This window comes from Anabrus simplex, chromosome 2, assembly GCF_040414725.1.
Source record: "Anabrus simplex isolate iqAnaSimp1 chromosome 2, ASM4041472v1, whole genome shotgun sequence".
In the NCBI taxonomy this organism is placed as follows: domain Eukaryota; kingdom Metazoa; phylum Arthropoda; class Insecta; order Orthoptera; family Tettigoniidae; genus Anabrus; species Anabrus simplex.
Window position 1 is genome coordinate 941,760,652 of NC_090266.1, and position 20,097 is coordinate 941,780,748.

Here is a 20,097-nt window from a genome sequence, read left to right on the forward strand (position 1 = left end):
CTCAGGGCTGCCGACAGTGTGATTCGAACCACTATCTCCCGAATGCAAGCTCACAGCTACGCGACCCTAACGACACAGCCAACTCGTTCGGTGATTTATTTTCCACGCCAGCAGGGACTCCATACCAGGCCACCCTCAATGATACCAACATTATGCGTCAGTGAAAAGCAAGAAGGAAAATTTTCAATTCAAGTTAGGTAAAAATAGCTGTAGTTATACTTTATAATTACCCTCTTATGTCCCTTATTACCTGCGATTTAATTGACGCATATATTTGTTTTAGTAGGAATGTAGTTCATGGTCTGTTTCTTTTATTAAGTCTTCTGAAGTACCATGCTACTCGAAAAGACCCAATAAGTATACATATTTTCCACTGCCTGTTCTTCTCGGCGAAATATTAATCGTTTACATCAGTAAGCAAATTTTCTACTAATAACTAAATATGAAAGATGATAGATGAAATGGACCTTTACTCGAAGCTTGTTTTCGAGAAATTTACTAACCGGTTTCCTCCTTCTTCAGCTTTGAACACGTGCGGTCAGAAATTGCGGACATCTCCGGATTGTTGTTCATCTACTCAGTAACAAGAACACGCCTAACAATACATCAGTATTTTTTTTTCAATTGGTTTACGTCGCACCGACACAGATAGGTCTCATGGCGACGAAGGGATAGAAAAGAAGCAGCCGTGGCCTTAATTAAGGTACAGCCCCAGCATTTGCTGGTGTGAAAATGGGAAACCACGGAAAACCATCTTCAGGGCTGAGGACAGTGGGATTCGAACCTACTATCTCCCGGGTGCAAGCTCATAGCCGCGTGCCCCTAACCGCACGGCCAACTCGCCCGGTACTTCTGAATTTATTAACTATTGATATTCTTGAAAATCACGTAAGGTCACGTGTAATGCTGTGGCTGAACAAAGCTTTTTCGGAGCGTACGGCAAGGACGACACAAACTGAAAATATAGGGCATTAAAACATACAGCAGAAAATTCGGAGAAAATCTAATATATGAGATGTATGTGCCATGCATGAAAATCATGCTCAGTAGAAAAGAGCCTGTCGCGGCGTTACATACGTTAGGTGTCCGACTAGTTGGCTGAATGGGCAGCATACTGGCCTTCGGTTCAGGGGCTCTCGGGTTCGATTCCCGGCCGGGTCGGGGATTTAACCTTCATTGGTAATTCCAATGGCTCGGGGGCAGGGTATTTGTGCTGTCCCCAACATCCATGCAACTCACACACCACACATAACACTATCCTCCACCACAATAACACGCAGTTTCCTACACAGGGCAGATGCCGCCCACCATCATCGGAGGGTCTGCCTTACAAGGGCCGCACTCGGCTACAAATGCCCCACGAAATTATTATGATACTTTAGGTGCCTATTCTGATTTCAGAAATGTCGTTCTGTGTTGAAAGATTCCAAAATATGTTCAGAGTATCGCGCCGTATTATCCTTGAAATCCTGGACGAATTCCTTCCAGCACTAGGCTCGAAAAGTTCATCTACACCATGTACGATTAATACAACCATCTCTCGTGAGCAGAAAAGGATAACTCATTTCCACAGACAATAATTCATGCGATGGACGGTTACTCAAATGATAAATTGCTGTGCTCACTCAGTAATATAAATCCTCCTCATTTGGTGAACATTAACGCCAATTATTGGAAATTTCTCTTACGAGATTCAGTAGCAGAAAGATGTAGTCCTCAAAATGTTTACGAATTAATGTGTAGATTATTATTGTATAAAAAGGAGCCGACTTGACGACGGCGTAAAGGCGTGCTCGTTTCACCCGGAAGGACGTGGTTTCCATTCCCCGTGAGGAAGTCGACAAATTTGGGAATGAATTTTCCACTTTTGGAGACGCACATGGCCCTGAGCTTCACTAAGCCAACTCCCGAAATGAGTACCAGGTTAATTACTAGTAGACCGAGCTCGATAGCTGCAGTCGCTTAAGTGCGGGCCAGTATCCAGTATTCGGGAGATAGTAGGTTCGAACCCCAATGTCGGCAGCCCTGAAGATGGTTTTCCGTGGTTTCCCATTTTCACACCAGGCAAATGCTGGGGCTGTACCTTAATTAAGGCCACGGCCGCTTCCTTTCCACTCCTAGCCCTCCCCTGTCCCATCGTCGCCATAAGACCTATCTGTGTCGGTGCGACATAAAGCAGCTAGCACAAAAAAAAAAAAAAAAAAAATTACTAGTAGCAAAGGTGGTTGCGCATAGAACCTTCCACCCCTCCAAGGAATGTACGGAGATGGCTTTACTTTATTACTTACCGGGTGAGCTGGCCGTGCGGTTAGGGGCACGTTGCTGTGAGCTTGCATCCGGGAGAGTATGGGTTCGAGCCCTACTATCAGAAGCCCTGAAGATGGTTTTCCGTGGTTTCCCATTTTCATACCAGGCAAATGCTGGGGCTGTACCTTAATTAAGGCGACGGCCGCTTTCTTCCCACTCCTACCCCTTTCCTATCCAATCGTCGCCATAAGACCTTTTTGTGTCGGTACGACGTAAAAAAATTGTAATAAAGGAATTTATTTTTTGATAGGGCCTATCATGATAAATACAATTTTCCTTTATTGTTGTAAAGAAATGGCGTATGGCTTTCAGTGCTGGGAGTGTCCGAGGACATATTCTTCTCGCCAGGTGCAGGTCTTTTGATTTGACACCCGTAGGCGACCTGCGCGTCGTGATGAGGATGAAAGGATGACGAAGATGGCACATACACCCAGCCCCAGTGCCAGCGAAATTAACCAATGCTGGTTAAACACTCCCGACCCTGCCGGGAATCGAAACCGGGACCCCTGTGACCAAAGGCCATCACGCTAACCATTTAGCCATGGAGCCGGACCCTTTATTGTTGCTTCATAAAAAAAGAATTATGACATTGTGGTCATCCCTGAGTGTAAAGTTTATTGCGATTTCCTTTTCCTTTAAGGAAAATGAAACAGGAGAACTTTCCGCAGCACCTAATCTAATGAACAGAATGTTGAACACTTGGAACTATACGTTTACCTTCAATTTCCCCCTAATCTTTGTGAAAGCTTAACGTTGTCGTTTTTCATCTACTGCTGGTTACTATAAAAATATACTTTTCTAATTGTTTTATTTTCTACACAAGAATTCCTCTTTCACTTCCTTACGTGAATATTATGTTTTCACCCTTCTTGCTCCATGTGCTTCTTTGATGAGTGGCATTTCCAGTGAAATACACCTCTGGTAATAAGGAACGCCCTAGCTGTGACTCGAGGAATGTGGAAGGAATATCATTTAGTTCTGTTTCTTTGCCTGCAAAATCTTCGGTTGATATCCAAATAATAACTTGTTTGTGGTTTTACTTGACTGTTGATATCATGATCATAGCAATAGGGATATCTAAGCCTACTTATGAACAATGTGAAAGTCGTTGAAATGAAATGGCGTATGGCTTTTATTGCCGGGAGTGTCCGAGGACAAGTTCGCCTCGCCAGGTGCAGGTCTTGTGATTTGACACCCGTAGGCGACCTGCGCGGCATGATGAGGATGCAGTGATGATGAAGACGACACATACACCCAGCCCCCGTGCCGGCGAAATTAACCAATTAAGGTTAAAATTCCCGACCCTGCTGGGAATCGAACCCGTGGCCACTGTGACCAAAGGCCGGTATGCTAACCATTTAGCCATGGAGCCGGACGTGAAAGTCGTTTATTATGGGCAATAAACTTCCATAAATGGCAAAGGAGAACAGTTCCATTCGTGTACGTCCATGAAGAAGGTGGGAGTAAATACTTCTACCATTTCTACTTGTCGGCACTAACAGGCGAATTGAACTGTTTGGGATGGACGAGATTGATTCCAATTAAACTTGATGGAATGACCAATTAAGCCGTCGTGAACCTAATGACAATAGTTATTCTGCCGTAAAAATACCAATTTACTGCTGCAGTTTTAAATGAAACGTGGTGTAACGAAGGTATTATTTACAATTAAAACTTGGGAGGATGATAAAATAAGTTAAGACATCAGAACATCACTGTACGCCTTGCGGTGTTACAAAGGCCGTCCATTCTTTGCGGGAATTCGACGGTCTCCTCGTTTGAGCTAATAAAATATTTCATTAATAGCATTCATGCTTATACATAGAAGGTGAAGATTTATCATTGCATTATATTTTAACCCCCCCCCCCCCATGGCACTACCGCTCTGAAAGGCCTTGGCCTTCCAAGCGACCGGTGCTCAGCCCGAAGACCTGCAGATTGCGATGTGCCGTATGGTCAGTACAACGAATCCTCTCGGCCATTTTTCTATTTCTAGAACGGGGCCGTTATCTCACTGTCAGATAGCTCCTCAATTGTAATCACGTAGGCTAAGTAGATCTCGAACCAGCCCTCAGATCCAGGTAAAATTTCCTGACCGGAAATCGAACCTGGGCCTCCGGGTAAGAGGCAGGCACACTACCCCTACACCACGGGGCCGGCCCGCATAATGTTGTAGTTTATCTTCCATTATAAACGATGCAAAAGTAATGAAACCGCATTATTTTGATATATGCGTATACCGTGGGCCTACGTGTTAGTAAAACAGGTTTGTAAAGAGTGGAATTCTGTTCGTATTGTAAAAATATCGTTGGTTACGTTATTTTATTTTTCTCTTGTATCGAGTTGATCGCCTGTAGACTGCGTTGCAACAACCCATCTCACTTTATTGTCTAGGTCTTGTTCTTATTCCGACTTTGACTTCCTGCCAGTATTTTCCGAGTCCACCAATAAGCTCATGTTATAATAATAATAATAATAATAATAATAATAATAATAATAATAATAATATCGTCGCCATAAGACCTATCTGTGTCGGCGCGACGTAAAGCCCCTAGCAAAAAAATAATAATAATAATAATAATAATAATAATAATAATAATAATAATAATAGTAATAATAATCCTAATCAAAATAAAATCTATCAGTTTCCATTACACTTTGCCAGCATCCGAATTTATGATCAGTATCAATCATTGGATTTGAGGTGAAAATCTGTGCGTAGGCGTTGCTGACGTCTTTGTGATTGTCAAGCCATCTTCCACGAAGAGACTATATCAAGGACAGGAAAAGGTAGTGGAGCTTTGTCTTGCTAGAGTAAAGCCGGATTTCTATTGATTAATGTTGTGTAGTGTTGTCTGAAAACTTCGTGAACCGATCCAGTTGCTCACAATAGAAATCAACACCAAACATCACCTTAGCCCAAAATTAGACGATTAAAATAATAGTAATGTCCGCCTCTGTGATGTAGTGGCTAGTGTGATTAGCTGCCACCCTCGGAGGCCCGGGTTCAACTCCCGGCTCTGCCACGAAATTTGAAAAGTGGTACGAGGGCTGGAAAGTGGTCCACTCAGCCTCGGGAGGTCAACTGAATAGAAGTGGGTTCGATTCCCATCTCAGCCAGACAAAATAAATCTATTCTACTATCAATTATTTAAAAAATACCGGGTAAACAACTTATAGGGAATCTTGCACCGGGGCGACAGCTCTAAATGCAGATGAGTGGCGACTGATGATGTCATTCATTTGACAGACGGAACCAAAATGCAACTTGCGTCACAAGAGTCTTACCTGAAAAGACAACTGACCGGTCAGATGGTCTGCAGATATTGGACTGTCACGTGGTCAGCGTGATGCCATCATCAGCCACATTGCTTGGCATTCGTGACCAGGCCCGCTGTCTCTCATATCAGCCAACTTCCGGATTGGTCTTTCTAGTTACTTCCAGCCCTCAGTCCTGGATCAAAGTCCTTGAATCAGCCGGGAATCATTCCCTTGGCCTCCAGCTAATATACAAAATACGCACCTCTGCACCACACAACATTATTGTTGAGCACAACTATGTAACTCGAATCTAAGCGGTGGATATTTTTATACAAAACATTCATTATTGATTCGATGCTGGGGTGAAACTTTCGATGGGGAGCATATTTTACGGTGGCAGGCCGGTGTTACATGTACGATATGTAACCTATCGCTTATGTTTTTAACTGTTACAAATGCAAATGACCCTTCTCAACTCTCTCTATACATATGCATTCTACGATCGTGAAGTTAGGGAGTTCTAGGGTTTCAAATTCAAGACTTGAACATAGCCACTCCAAGCTCTGAGTATTGATGGTGGTGTTTACGTCACACTGTCGCAGACAGTACTTATGGTGATGACCGGATAGAAAGGGGCTCGGTACTACTACATCTTTTTTATTACAAGTGGTTTAACGTCGCACTAGCACATCAAAGATTTTCGGCGACCTAAGGATGAGAAAAGGCAGTACGCATCTGTGGTGTAGTGGTTAGTGTGAATAGCTGACCTTCCCGTAGGCCTAGGCTCCATTTCCGGCTCTGAAACGAAAATTGAAAAGTGGTGCGAGGGCTGAAACAGGGTCTACTCAGTCTTATGAGATCAACTGAGTAGAGGGGCTTTCGATTCCCACCTCAGCCACCTTCGAAGTGGTTCTCCATGGTTTCCCACTTCTCCTCTGGGCACACGTCGGGATAGTACCTACCTCTCTTCCTTTTCTATTCCTTCCGATCTTCTCATCCCCTCACAATGATTCTTTTCAGCATAGCAGGTGAGGCCGTCTGGTCAAGGTACTGGTCATCCTGCTCATTTGTACCCACCCGACCCAAAGTCTCACGCTCCAGGACACTGCCCTTGCGGTGGTAGAGATGTGATCCCTCACTGAGTCCGAGGGAAAACCAACCCTGGACGGCAAACGGATTAAGGAAGGAAGAAGAGATATACTTATATAATATGAATCTGCAAATTGAGCACCCTTCAATGCAAATGAGTTGCGGAGGGATTCCTTACCAATGCTTTAGATATAGAAAGCGGGAGCAAGGTTAATAGTGCCACATAGTGGTTACCGATTATTTATGAAATTATGAGGGTTATACTATCTTGTAAACAGCTCGTAGTCTCAATGATTCAAATCTAACGAATAACTAACTGCATTCTACTTACCGGCGACATACAGAATAATGTGGTATAAGTTACATATTATTTGGTGGGACGTATGAACGCTGCTGTATGGAGCGACTTCACTTGATGAACTTTAGAAACCTATAATGTTCCGGTGACCTTTCACCAAGTCCTGGACATGTCACACACTTGATCCGTAGGAAGGGTATTGAACTTACTAGAGTCAACGACCCTTACTTCATATAGCAGACCGGCTGCCTACAAGCCACTTCCTGAGTAGCTACAACACACCCTCGTACTTTCCCTGGCCAGTTTATATGGTTCGTAGACAGCATAATTTGTATCCTGATACGATATCTTTATCTTTCGTTCTGTTCTGTGCGTATTGTCAAAACCTCATTTCCAATTCAAAGTGCTTTATATAACGTTAAATAGGACTATCAGTACATTAACTCTTAAGAGTAATTCAAGTCTTCATTTAGAAAATACTTCTTAGATGCATAAACCAACGGTGTGAATCAGGACGAGCGAATGACGGTGTGTGTATGTGCGCGTGTGCGTGTGTGCAAATTAGATACCTAATAACGTTAATTTCAGTATATTATTAGTCTGACTAATGATATTTGTATGTTAATTTGAATTGGTTCGTATTTTGCGTATATTTTGAATTTATATTACAAATGAGTCTTTAATTTAAGATTCATCAAAATTTTTACTGAACTGTGATGTGGGGACAAGCGTAAGAGAGGACCATTAGTTCACCAGTACTAAAGACAAGTACATAACTTTTCTACTGTGCATACACGAGGTAATTCCAAATTACCATCAGCTAACTGCTCCGAAAGACCCGGCTATTTTTAATCACGTAACTGTAACTACGGTTCGGTTGTTTAAGACTTAAAATCGCCCAGATCTGACCTCAACAGTTACAAAATAATAACGAAGTAAAATGACTTAATACAAATAATTTCAATTATTCATAATAATAAGTCAAAATCTTTGTTGTTAAATTTATACCAATCTTCAGAATATAAGCATTTATGTAGTCATATAACATGTGCAATTTTCGTTGATTCAGCTAACAAACAGATTATTATCTGAGACTACGTACTGAAAACCTATGTGTCAAGTCACTTCGTAAAGAAAATTGACTAAATTTCTGAAGAAAAGTCAACAGTGCAAGGGAAAATAATCTGAAGTACATTTCTTAACCTAATTATTCATTGCTCTCCTCCTGTTTCCTACATAGTTTTAGTGTATATTATACTGTATAGGTGAACATAAACAATCGTTCTTGTAAAGAATAATGAAACGAAATAAAGTTGCAAAACCCTTAGCTAAGAGGCCAAACTCCCTTCCATCTCCTCGTTCTTCAAATCTTCTTCTACCGGGCGAGTTGGCCGTGCGTGTAGAGGCGCGCGGCTGTGAGCTTGCATCCGGGAGATAGTAGGTTCGAATCCCACTATCGGCAGCCCTGAAATTGGTTTTCCGTGGTTTCCCATTTTCACACCAGGCAAATGCTGGGGCTGTACCTTCCAACTCCTAGGCCTTTCCTATCCCATCGTCGCCATAAGACCTATCTGTGTCGGTGCGACGTAAAGCCCATAGCAAAAAAATAGCAAATCTTCTACCCACCTCTTTCCTCCATCACATCTCTCTAACTCAGCCACATCTCTTGGCCAGAGAGAGAGGGCGTAACCCTGTAGGTGGCCCGCCCCACTCCTTCAGGGAGGAGAATGAAAACTTCTTTGATGACTATGATTAAGAAATTTATCTCCAAGTAGAGTAGGATTCGGCTTAACGGCGGCTGCTATTGGCTAGCCTTGCGGTTCTACGTCCGGGAGGTGGAGGGGCTGGTCCCAACCGTCGGCTGTCCTGAGCATGGTTTTCCGTGGTTTTCCATTCTCCTGCACTAAGGCGAATGCTTGGACAGCTTCCTTATAGGCCACGGATACATCCACCTTACCTTCTCCGTAAGTCAGATCACCAACGCAAATCTCCTTGGCCTCTGAGGCGGCGTAATCATCTAGGAGGCCCACCGTACCCTGTCCGGGTTCGGAATGAAAACTTTTACCCAACCCACCAACCCCAACTTAAATTTAGTAAATAACCATCGACTGTAATTATGTCATATCGTTATAACAAATTCCTATTGTAAGTGTTCACGTCCATACATTCAATTCATTACCAAACTTGAAAAAGGAATAAGCACACATTACAATGCCGGCCCCGTGGGGTAGGGTTAGCGTGCCTTCCTCTTACCCAGAGGCCCCGGGTTCAATTCCCGGCCAAGTCAGGGATTTTTACCTGTATTTGAGGGCTGGTTCGAGGTCCACTCATAATACTTGATTAGAATTGAGGAGCTATCTGACGGTGAGATAGCGGCCCCCGTCTAGAAAGCCAAGAATAACCGCCGAGAGGATTCGCCGTGCTGATTACACGACACCTCGCAATCTGCAGGTCTTCGGGATGACCAGCGGTCGCTTGGTAGGCCAAGGCCCTTCAGGGCTGTAGTGCCCAGGAGGGGGACACATTAAAATAATGTCCCGTGAATGTCACATCACAGATTCTGTCAATGTTGTGAAAAGAGTACCTATACAATTAATTCGTTTAATGATATCTGTTTGTCACTACGACAAAGAATATGTACATACAAAATAATTATTCAAAAAAGTGAAAAAACAAAACTGTGTACGCTTCTAATTTATTATATTACTCAGTGTTATATGTTTGCCGTCGTAACCTATATATATAAAATAGCTTGTCGTGACTGACTGACTGACTGACTGACTGACTGACTGACAGATTCATCATCGCCGAGCCAAAACTACTGGACATAATGAAATGAAATTTTGAGGATACATTCATATTAAGATGTAGGTGCTCGCTAAGAGAGGATTTTTGGATATTCCGTCGCTAAGGGGGTGAAAGGAAGGGTGAAATTTTAAAATGAGTGTATCTATATCTCAAAACTTTTAAAGTTTATAGATGTAAATATTGGTATTAAGAATCTCCTTTGAAAATAAAGATATACGTATATTTTTGTTTTGCAAAATCCCAATAGGAAGGGTTGAAAAGGGTGAAAAAGGCGTTGAATGCCTTTAATCAGGATACCGGTACTCATATCTCAGAAACTGAAGATAATACAGACCTGAAATTTGGTACTTTTGATCTCTTTTAAAAATAAAGAAACGCGTATTTTTGTTTTTGGAAAATCCAATTAATGGGAGGGTGAAAAGTGGGGTGAATTTTTAAAATGTGTGTGTCTATATCTCGAAATTTTGAAAGCATAAAGATGTAAAAGTTGGTATTTAGAATCTCCATTAAAAATAAACACGTATTTTTTTGTTTTCGGAAAATCCCAATAGGAGGGGTGGAAAGGGGTGAAAAAGTGTTCGAATGCATTTAATGAGGATACTTATATCTCAGAAACTGAAGATATTACAGACCTGAAAAATTGTTGTTTTGGATCTCCTTTAAAAATAAAGAAACACGTATTTTTTGTTTTCTGTAAATCCGAATAGGAGGGGTGTAAAAGGGTAAGTAATGAGTAATTGAAAATTTGTATACGGTATCTCCTTGAAAAATAAAGAAATACGTATTTTTTTGTTTTGGAAAATCCAATTAATGGCGGTTAAACAGGAGTGACATATTAGGGTGAATTTTTTGAAAGACTATATCTACAGAATATGTGATATTTGGAATCTCCTGCAAATGTAAAGAAACACAAGTCATTTGTTTTTGGAGACTCCACTTAAGGGGAACTAAAAAGCGGGTGAAATTTTAAAATGAGAATTTATACAGTATATCTAAACAAAACTTAACATGATACAGAAGTGAAAAATGGTACTTTTATCTCTATTAAAAATAAAGAACCATGTATTTTTAGTTTTTCGGAAATACCACTTGGGTGGATTGGACGGGGGTTAAAAGTGACTGAAAATGGTGTTGAATTCTTTTAATTAGGCTACTGTTATCACAAAAATGAAGATGTTACAGACGTGTAATTTGATATTTGGAATCTGCTTTAAAAGTAAAGAAATACATATTCTCGGAAAATTCAACGAATAGGGGGGGGGGAGAGGTGAAAGTTTTGAAAAATTAATTGACTTAATTGTATGAGAATACTTACATCTAATAAAAACTAAAGTTGTTAGGGCCTACAGACGTGAAACTTGGTATTTGGATCTCCTTTAAAAACAAAGAAAAGCCCGTTTTGGGGGGAATCATCTTGGTGGGCGGGAGTGAAAAGGAGTTCAGTCCCTTCCATGAGTACACATAAATCAAAAACTGAAGAAGTTACAGTCGTGATAATTGGTATTTAGAAGATTCTTTACTATTAAAGAAACAAGTATTTTTTGCGGGATAGTTCACTTGGGGGGGGGGGGGGGGGTGTGAAAGTGGAATAAAGTGCATTATTTTTATCTCAAATCTGAAGGTAATAGACGTGAACATTGGTGTTTGGAATCTCCTTTTAAACATAAAGAAACACGCCTTCTTTTAGTATTTTACTTAACGGCGGTGGGGTGTACAAGGATGTGAGACCAATTGATTTTACTGCTCATAATGTACTTATAAGAAGCCTCCGTTGCTCAGGCGGCAGCGCGCCGGCCTCTCACAGCTAGGTTCTGTGGTTCAAATCCCGGTCTCTCCATGTGAAATTCGTGCTGGACAAAACGGATGCGGGACAGGTTTTTCTCCCGATACTCCGGTTTTCGCTGTCATCATTCATTCTAGCAACACTGTCCAATGTAATTTCATTTCATTTGTCATCCATTAATCATTGCCCCAGAGGAGTGTGACAGGTTTCGGATGCCGGCACAATTCCTATCGTCGCCGCTAGATGGGGTCTTTGTTCATTCCATTCCTGACCCTGTCGAATGACTGGAAACAGGCTGTAGATTTTCGATGTACTTATTCCGATCATAAACCGATCATTTTTAATCTTTCCTGGGTTCGTTTTCAAGAGCCATCTTTTCCTTCGGATAACGTTCTTAGATTACAGTAGATTCTTCTGGCATATAAATGAATATTTAAACACATTTGAAACAAACGATAGGAATGAGATTGACCGTCCAATTTTTCACCTCGATAATAAGGTCAATAATCCACGGAAGTATGTCATTCGTATGGTCAGAAATCCCGCACACTTGCCTACGCGCCACAACGGTGCTGGTCACATTCTCAACAATGACAATGGCAGCAGATGTAATTTACCGCCAAGTAGCGTTCTGCCATCTTGCTGTTGGGTCCAGAACATCTATGATAATAATAATAATAATAATAATAAAAATAAATAATAATAATAAAAAAAATTACTAGTAGCAAAGGTGGTTGCGCATAGAACCTTCCACCCCTCCAAGGAATGTACGGAGATGGCTTTACTTTATTACTTACCGGGTGAGCTGGCCGTGCGGTTAGGGGCACGTTGCTGTGAGCTTGCATCCGGGAGAGTATGGGTTCGAGCCCCACTATCGGCAGCCCTGAAGATGGTTTCCCGTGGTATCCCATTTTCACACCAGGCAAATACTGGGGTTGTACCATAATTCAGGCCACGGCCGCTTCCTTCCCACTCCTAGGCTTTTTCTATGCTATCCTCACAATAAGACCTACTTGCGTTGGTTCTATGTCAAGCAAATCGTAAAAAAAGTATTAATTTTTTTCTTACAGTTAAGTATCCAGTATCCCTGCCACATCCCACTACTCTTCAAAAAAAATTTATCCACCCTATCTATCCTTTGCTTCCCATTCAGCCTGTCTTCATCTCCTGGCCAGAGGGTAGGTGTTACCTTCTAGGTCCCTCGCCCCATCATCTCACGGTGGGGAATGAAAAGTGTAGCAGCAGTAGTAGCAGTAGTAGTAGGTAGTAGGAATAGTAGTAGTAGGAGAAGGAGGAGGGAGGTGACCTACGTCACTTAAAACGTTTGAGAGCAATTTAGTAAGAAAGAACGACAGGTATGACGCAGCAAGTCAACTGACAGATCTGAAAAGCAGTCCAGAGGTATGAAGATGTCAAACATGTACACAGGTGAATAGTTTGCACTAGTTTCTTGACTGCGATAGTCGCTAAATTGGCAGAAGTTAATCCGTTTTTCCCTTTCACTCTCTCATGCCATAGACCTGAGTTACTCAGCTCGGTGTCCGTCGAGGCGGGCCAGTGCGGTCGGACTCACTCATCCGAAATGCGGGCAGCTTACGTATCAAATGTACGACGCAGTCAAGCGAGAGAACGAACACACTTGGCACGAGACAGGACCAGTGACGTTTGACTGTGACTACGGTCTTCCTCGCACCAATCAACGAAATTTTGAAATACAGTATAAAGGCTATAAACGCGAGTAAAAATGACATTTTAAAAATATATGTGTTTGATTTAACCTGCGTTCAATATTAATGTGCATGGTTTCATTTTCCTTTATTTACTCATTCAAAGGAAACTGATACGTTACAAGTTTCGTGTCATAATATATAGCCTAATATACGGGGTTGAGCGTGTAAGCTGTGATTTAAAATTTCTTGGGTGGGAATGACAGCATTTCCACTACTAAAAGTAATATTCCTGTTATTCTTCCAGTAAAATATAATATACTGCATTTACCTACTTCAACAAGTGTAATACTTGATTTAGCACGGCACTGAAATGCTATGTAACTGTCCCTGTTCACTAAGTTTCTGAAAATATTACTTAAAACTTATCACTAGACGTCAATTGATAATAGCTAGCCTCTAAACAGCGAGTGAGTCTCATCACTACTGAAGATACCGATATTTACTATCCAAACACAACAACAGTGTAAAAGAAATAACAAGCAGATATAATGGATGATTTCAGACAAATAATTAACTAATGTTATTCTTGGTAAACATGATCGGGTCGTTGATGAGTTTATTAAGTCATTTAAACTTAAGCAAGAACAAGGCAGAGCTTATCCGCATTACTTCTTATTATATTAGGAATGTCCGGCTCCATGGCTAAATGATTAGCGAACTGGACTTTGGTCACAGGATTCCCGGGTTCGATTCGCGGCATGGTCGCTAATTTTAACCACCTTTGGTTGATTTCGCTGGCACAGGCGCTGGGTGTATGTGTCGTCTTCATCATCAATTCATCCTCATCAAGACGCGCAGGTGCCTACGGGCGTCAAATCAAAAGGCTTGCACCTGGCAAGCCCAGCATATCCTTGGACACTCCCGGCACTAAAATCCATACTCCATTTCATTTTATATTGGGAATGGTTTTTGAAGCATACACCTCTGAAAATATAATGTTGAAGAATGTCATTCATTGAGTAGAGTACAAGAATACGTTGATGTACCGGTGAACGCTTTATTGTATCCCTCAATTATGCGTAACAGAACATAAATGATTTATTAAGAAGAAAGCCATACTTTTCAGTGTCAACTCAGTTTAAACGTAAACATAAAAGCTTTCCAGTCTGCTGATCACGCAATTTCAATATAAATACTACACTGTAACATACCTGTAAAGAACGCATTGTTAATGAAGGAATATTGTGTATTTTATTCCTTGTTTAGTGTCTTTTTACAGGCATGTTATAGCGTAACGTTTATGCTGAAATTGTGTTCGGCAGACTGGAAAGCTTTTAAGTTTATATTTGAACAGAAATGACCAAATTCCTACAACGTAAGTTACATTGAAAATTTCCTGGTTTTGTGTCCAATGGAAATTAAAAAACTCGTCCGTTAATTCTCAAATGAACGTTCACCGTTCATTGACCTTCACGACCTGTGACTTAACAACAACTGTGCAGTCGCTGAAGCGTACACACTGTTTGCCCGCCCCGTCGCCCGCCCACTTATAGGCTGTGTCCGCGGGAAGAAAAGCCCAGCGTGATCACCTCAGCCATAGACGAACCGTCCAAGAAAAATAAAATTTTGTAACTTGAGGTAAGTGCACGTCATCATTGAGAAGATTTGACACTATTGCGGGTAGGCCACAGTGCACGATTCGAATAGTTGGTTTCAGTCTTTTCAATGTTCATCAATACTTCGGGGCACTAATCGAATGTGCTCTTAAAGGAAGTTAATGATTAGAATAGCTCTTGAATCCTAGAAGACGGTCAAGAATACCTTCCCTGCTGATGCCGTCGTCTTCAGTTCATTTCTCATCACAAAACATAGATGCTTCCATTCCATCGATGCTCTTTTGAATTCGGAGGTGAAGTGAGGGAACGAAACTCTCATCCCTTGTCACAATGCGCACGATGAAAGCATGTCCGTCTTCCTGTTACCACAATCATTATGCCATTAACCCATTCTCGTTCGACGATATTCAGGAGTACGTGACGTGCACAACTTTGCAGTATTGCAAGTCCTCCTTGATGATTTTTTACACTATTCTGATGGAAGTTTGCAACGTTTTCACCACCTTATGAACTTCGTCAAAAATGCCTATTCTGGCTTCAACGAAAATTTTGTATCACTTTCTCTTAATCTGTTCAGAAATTACTGTTAGCAAGGAGCGTCCTGTAGATATCAGTGGGTGTCAAGCCGTTTTCTCATTTGTACCGAATCATGACATGTACTTATTGCTGACACCAGTTCACCATTACCCGTGATTCTGCTATGATGAACTATGTCGTAATGGCCGAGTTCGGCGTTTAAAAAAGTGATTTCATCTTTCGTCTTTCTGCGCATGCACCTTCGCGTCTAAGAGACAACTGGCTATCGTTCCTTGCAGATGATACATAGCAATCGTTAACCATGTGATAATACTTAGTACGTTTACATGCAGGATTCAGATCGATCTGAGTACACCTCCCGTATTGTAAACGCCATGTAAACGGGGACTCAGTTCGGATTGAGTCTCAAGGTCGATACGGTAAAATATGGGATCGTATCGTACTCGGTTTGAATTGAGTTCCATGTAAACGCAGATCGTACTGAGATCGTATTTAAAACGACTGTGCACACACTCCATGTTTGTTCTGACAAAATCATCATCATTAAAGTTCTGTCGAAATAACAAATATTATAAGCCAGTAAATATATTTACTTGTATAAATGATCAGCAACTGCAATCATATTATAAGACGGCCAGCCCTGGCGATTAAGTAAACCACGATAACCTTCTGTTGAGGGTAAATTTGGAATGTGCGTTCTATCTACTGCACCAATTACATTTGGAATAACACACATACTTTCAAAACTGAAAGTTATCTTCTGGGTTTCTACTTCATTTCGCGTTTTTTTTTAATTCTAAGAGGTGATACGGTATCGATTTTACTACAATTCTGCATCGTATGTATACGTCGATGATGCCTGGCGGATTCAATACGATACTCAAATACTACATGTAAACGGGGATCGTATTCAATACGTTAGGGGTACTCATATCGATCTCAATCCCCATGTAAACGTACTAACTGTACCAAACGAATGCCTGCGCGGTTTGGGTCACGTAGATGTAAGCTTGTAGTCGGGAGACAGTGGGTTCGACCCCCAGAGTCAGCAGCCCAGAAGATGGTTTTCTGTTTTCTTACCAGGCAAATGCTGGGGCTGAATTATCTCACGGCGTGGTCTTCGCAGGTGCAACGACGCTATGTCCCGTTAATCCCGTTTTTTGTTTTTTTTCTAGGGGCTTTACGTCGCACCGACACAGATAGGTCTTATGGCGACGATGGGATAGGAAAGACCTAGGAGTTGGAAGGAAGCGGCCGTGGCCTTAACTAAGGTACAGCCCCAGCATTTGCCTGGTGTGAAAATGGGAACCACGGAAAACCATCTTCAGGGCTGCCGATAGTGGGATTCGAACCTACTATCTCCCGGATGCAAGCTCACAGCCGCGCGCCTCTACGCGCACGGCCAACTCGCCCGGTCCGTTTTTTGTTACGGGGTCGGAGATGAGAAGAAATTAATTTTATATCGTGTTTTACGACCGGGTGCACTTCCTCAGATGACGAGCTAACGAAGATGAAATGAATGACGGTGAATTAAACTGGATAAGGAAGTGGAAGGAATCGACTGAGGCCTATGAATAGGAAGGAACTGTCCCTTAGCGCGTTTTAACACGCGCGGCCATTCCGCTCGGTACCGGGATGGTGAGTAAGGATATGAAATGTTTTGGCTTAGATTAAATAATATGTTTCCTTAAACGCATGCAAATATATTGAATTTTTCACCTACGAAAACCTCAGTATATATAGCATAACTGGAGATACATTTTTCTCTCAGTTACAAACAGTAAATTAGTCAATGCGGGCAATTGTATGCCATTATTCACCTAGACCATGAGTATTGTTGTAAGTACCAGATATTGTTTTGGGTTGGATTAGATTGCTTACAAAGTTGGTAGAAGACATTATATTAAGAATATAGAACTGTATTTTGAAATTAAAAGTGCTGGACTTGGGATGAATAACCCTGTACAGTGCAATAAAATATACTAAATTAAATATGAAGGAAAGTCAAATTTCTACTGCCGCACATCGTTCTCAGGAAATAGTCCTTTTACCAATATAGTAGAAAGTAATATGCCTAATGTTTCACCACTCTGCCCTGTATTTTTATTCTAGTCATGTGATATATATGCAATAACGGGAAATACCGACGGAAAGTGGTGTGTGCGTCACAATTAATTCAAAGGCAGATGACCGTCAGTTCCCTTAGTCCAGGGGGAAATATGTTCTTCTCTTGGTTTTAGGTGGACACACAGGTTGCTATTTTTGAATGCCCATTTAGATTCATGTGCATGACTTGCTTTTTCGGAACTACATTGCTCTGGCCTACTAATGGAACGTATCTCAGTTAGTGCGACGTTGGATCAGAAATTGTTCCTGTCCATTGTTTACAAGATTGTGTTTGTTTTCTTCTTTTGGAACAGAAACTAGATGAAAATAACTAGGATAAGAGCAAACTTGGCACGTGAATGTGGCGGATAGAATTTCGTTCTTCTTTATACTCTTATTCTTTTACATCAAGAAACTAATGATGAACATTGTTCCATAATATCATAACCTTCTGGAAGACATCAAACAAACATTGGGACTACCAGACACCGCCGCATCGACTGCCGTCCTTGAAGAAAGGAGACAGAAAGCCCAGCAGACACCAGAAAGTTTCTACGAAACAGAAGTAATGAAGAACAATGAATGGAAGGGCCCAAGCTACAAACTACGCCATGTATACACACGCTTCGGTGTCCACGGTTTCCATGGGAAAATATGCCTATCCAACAGATTCCACGCCCCAGGCGAAGAATGTATCTGCGTCTCTGCGGCATGACCTGTCCTAGGTACTACCTGATGAACTGTACTAAACAAACACAACGCGTCAGCACACTTGCTTAGGACTGGTAAAAACAAATTTGTGTACCAAAAGAAAAAATAATGACAAATTGTAACCTTTAACATATATGTACACATTATGTTCAATTTCAATATAATATTATAACCGTATTCTTGCACATCAAGATACTGATTACGTACCATGTATGACAATATTATAACGGTACTCTACTACGTCAAGAAGCTAAATATATTATCATAATTTTTATTTTACTTTGTGGTTTACTTTTGTTTTGACTCAAATTCGTCCTTCCAAATGCTAAATGTAGGTGAATCACAGCTGTTGGACATGGCCACGTTGATTATCTGTTTGCATATTCAAAAGAGAATCAGCCAGGGCCGATGACCTTCGATGTTAGGCCCCTTAAAACAACAAGCAAGAGAATCAGCCACGTGCAACTTCAGTCACGCGACTTTTTAACATCTTTAATAGGTGTTTTAAAAGAAGATCGCGATTGTCCTCATTTTATCTTCAAACATAAAACGGCGAATTCAATAAAAATAATATAGCCAAATCACAAAGTTCACGTACCTTGCCGTCAATTCTTTTAAAGTCACGACGATCTTTCTCACTAATTCATCACGCAGCTTTCGCCTTGCTCTGAAATACGAAAATCGTGTTGTTTATTGAGTGGAGAATTATACACCCACCGATGTAGTATCGGCGTGGTCTCGAAAATGATAAAAGCGAATAAACCGCACCGTGAGATGAAGTGAAAATGTTTCAATTTCTTTTCTTTTTTTTCCGAAAAAGCAACTTCTAGGGACCAGACATTCTTCTCATTCTCAATGATTGCTCATTTTTCACTTCGTTTGTTGTACTCTAATCTCATTCAGTCTAATTGGAAGCTTTTGAAATCCAACTCGCGGTAATCACATACACACCGGTTCTGCACTCCAGAGCGAAGCCGCGCAGGCGACCAAAATACTGCAGCTCGTCAACAAAATCGACCGTCATTGATCCACATGAGGTACATGGCACAATAAGTGCAGGGGGATCGTGAGCAAATAGTAAGTCACACCTTATTCTAAACCTATCCTTCCAGACAAATGTCCCGCGATATAGTTACGAAAGTAGCAGCCATCATAGCCGTGTCCACATACAGCGTGTGGCAGTAAGGTAGGCCAAACATTCGGGACATACCTCGTATTCGTCACACGTAGGCGATGTGTTATATGGACATGGGTCCGGAAACGCTTGATTTCCATGTTGGAACTCTTTTCTACGACGTTATAGAGTGCATGCATCATGGGAAACACACAAGAATGGAACGTACGCCATACCATATAAATCTATTTCTTAAATTAAATGTTCAGAATGCCTTCCGTTAGTTTTGATACATGCAACAATCCACAGTCGCATTGGCTCACGGATGCGCTTGCCGTCCCGAGGCATGTTCTCGAATTCAGGCATCAAATAGGTTAATAGGCAGTAATTGCCGATACCGTCCCTTCCAGTTGAATCTCGTTCGATTTTGGGCTGTGCTATTGATGCATATCTGGTGTGTGGTTCCTGAACGGGATACACTCAGCCTCGCAAACCCAGCAGATAAAAGAATTGGATTAAAATCCTACTGAAGGCCTCTTTTGGTGTATTCCCTTTGCATTTTTCTCAGTTCGTTAAGGATACACTTACTATTACAGAAACTACAACGCGAAAGTTGGGACGTAATTCAAATTTGGTGATAGAAGTTTCTCGGGTTTGCACGTCCTGGTCCACACTTTTACCGAAAACAGCGTTGATCATTTTAAGTATCCACTGTATCCTATGCGCGCGTCCGGCCCCGCGGTGTAGGCGGCAACGCGTCGGCCTGCCACTCGGCGGCCGCGGGTTCAATTCCCGGC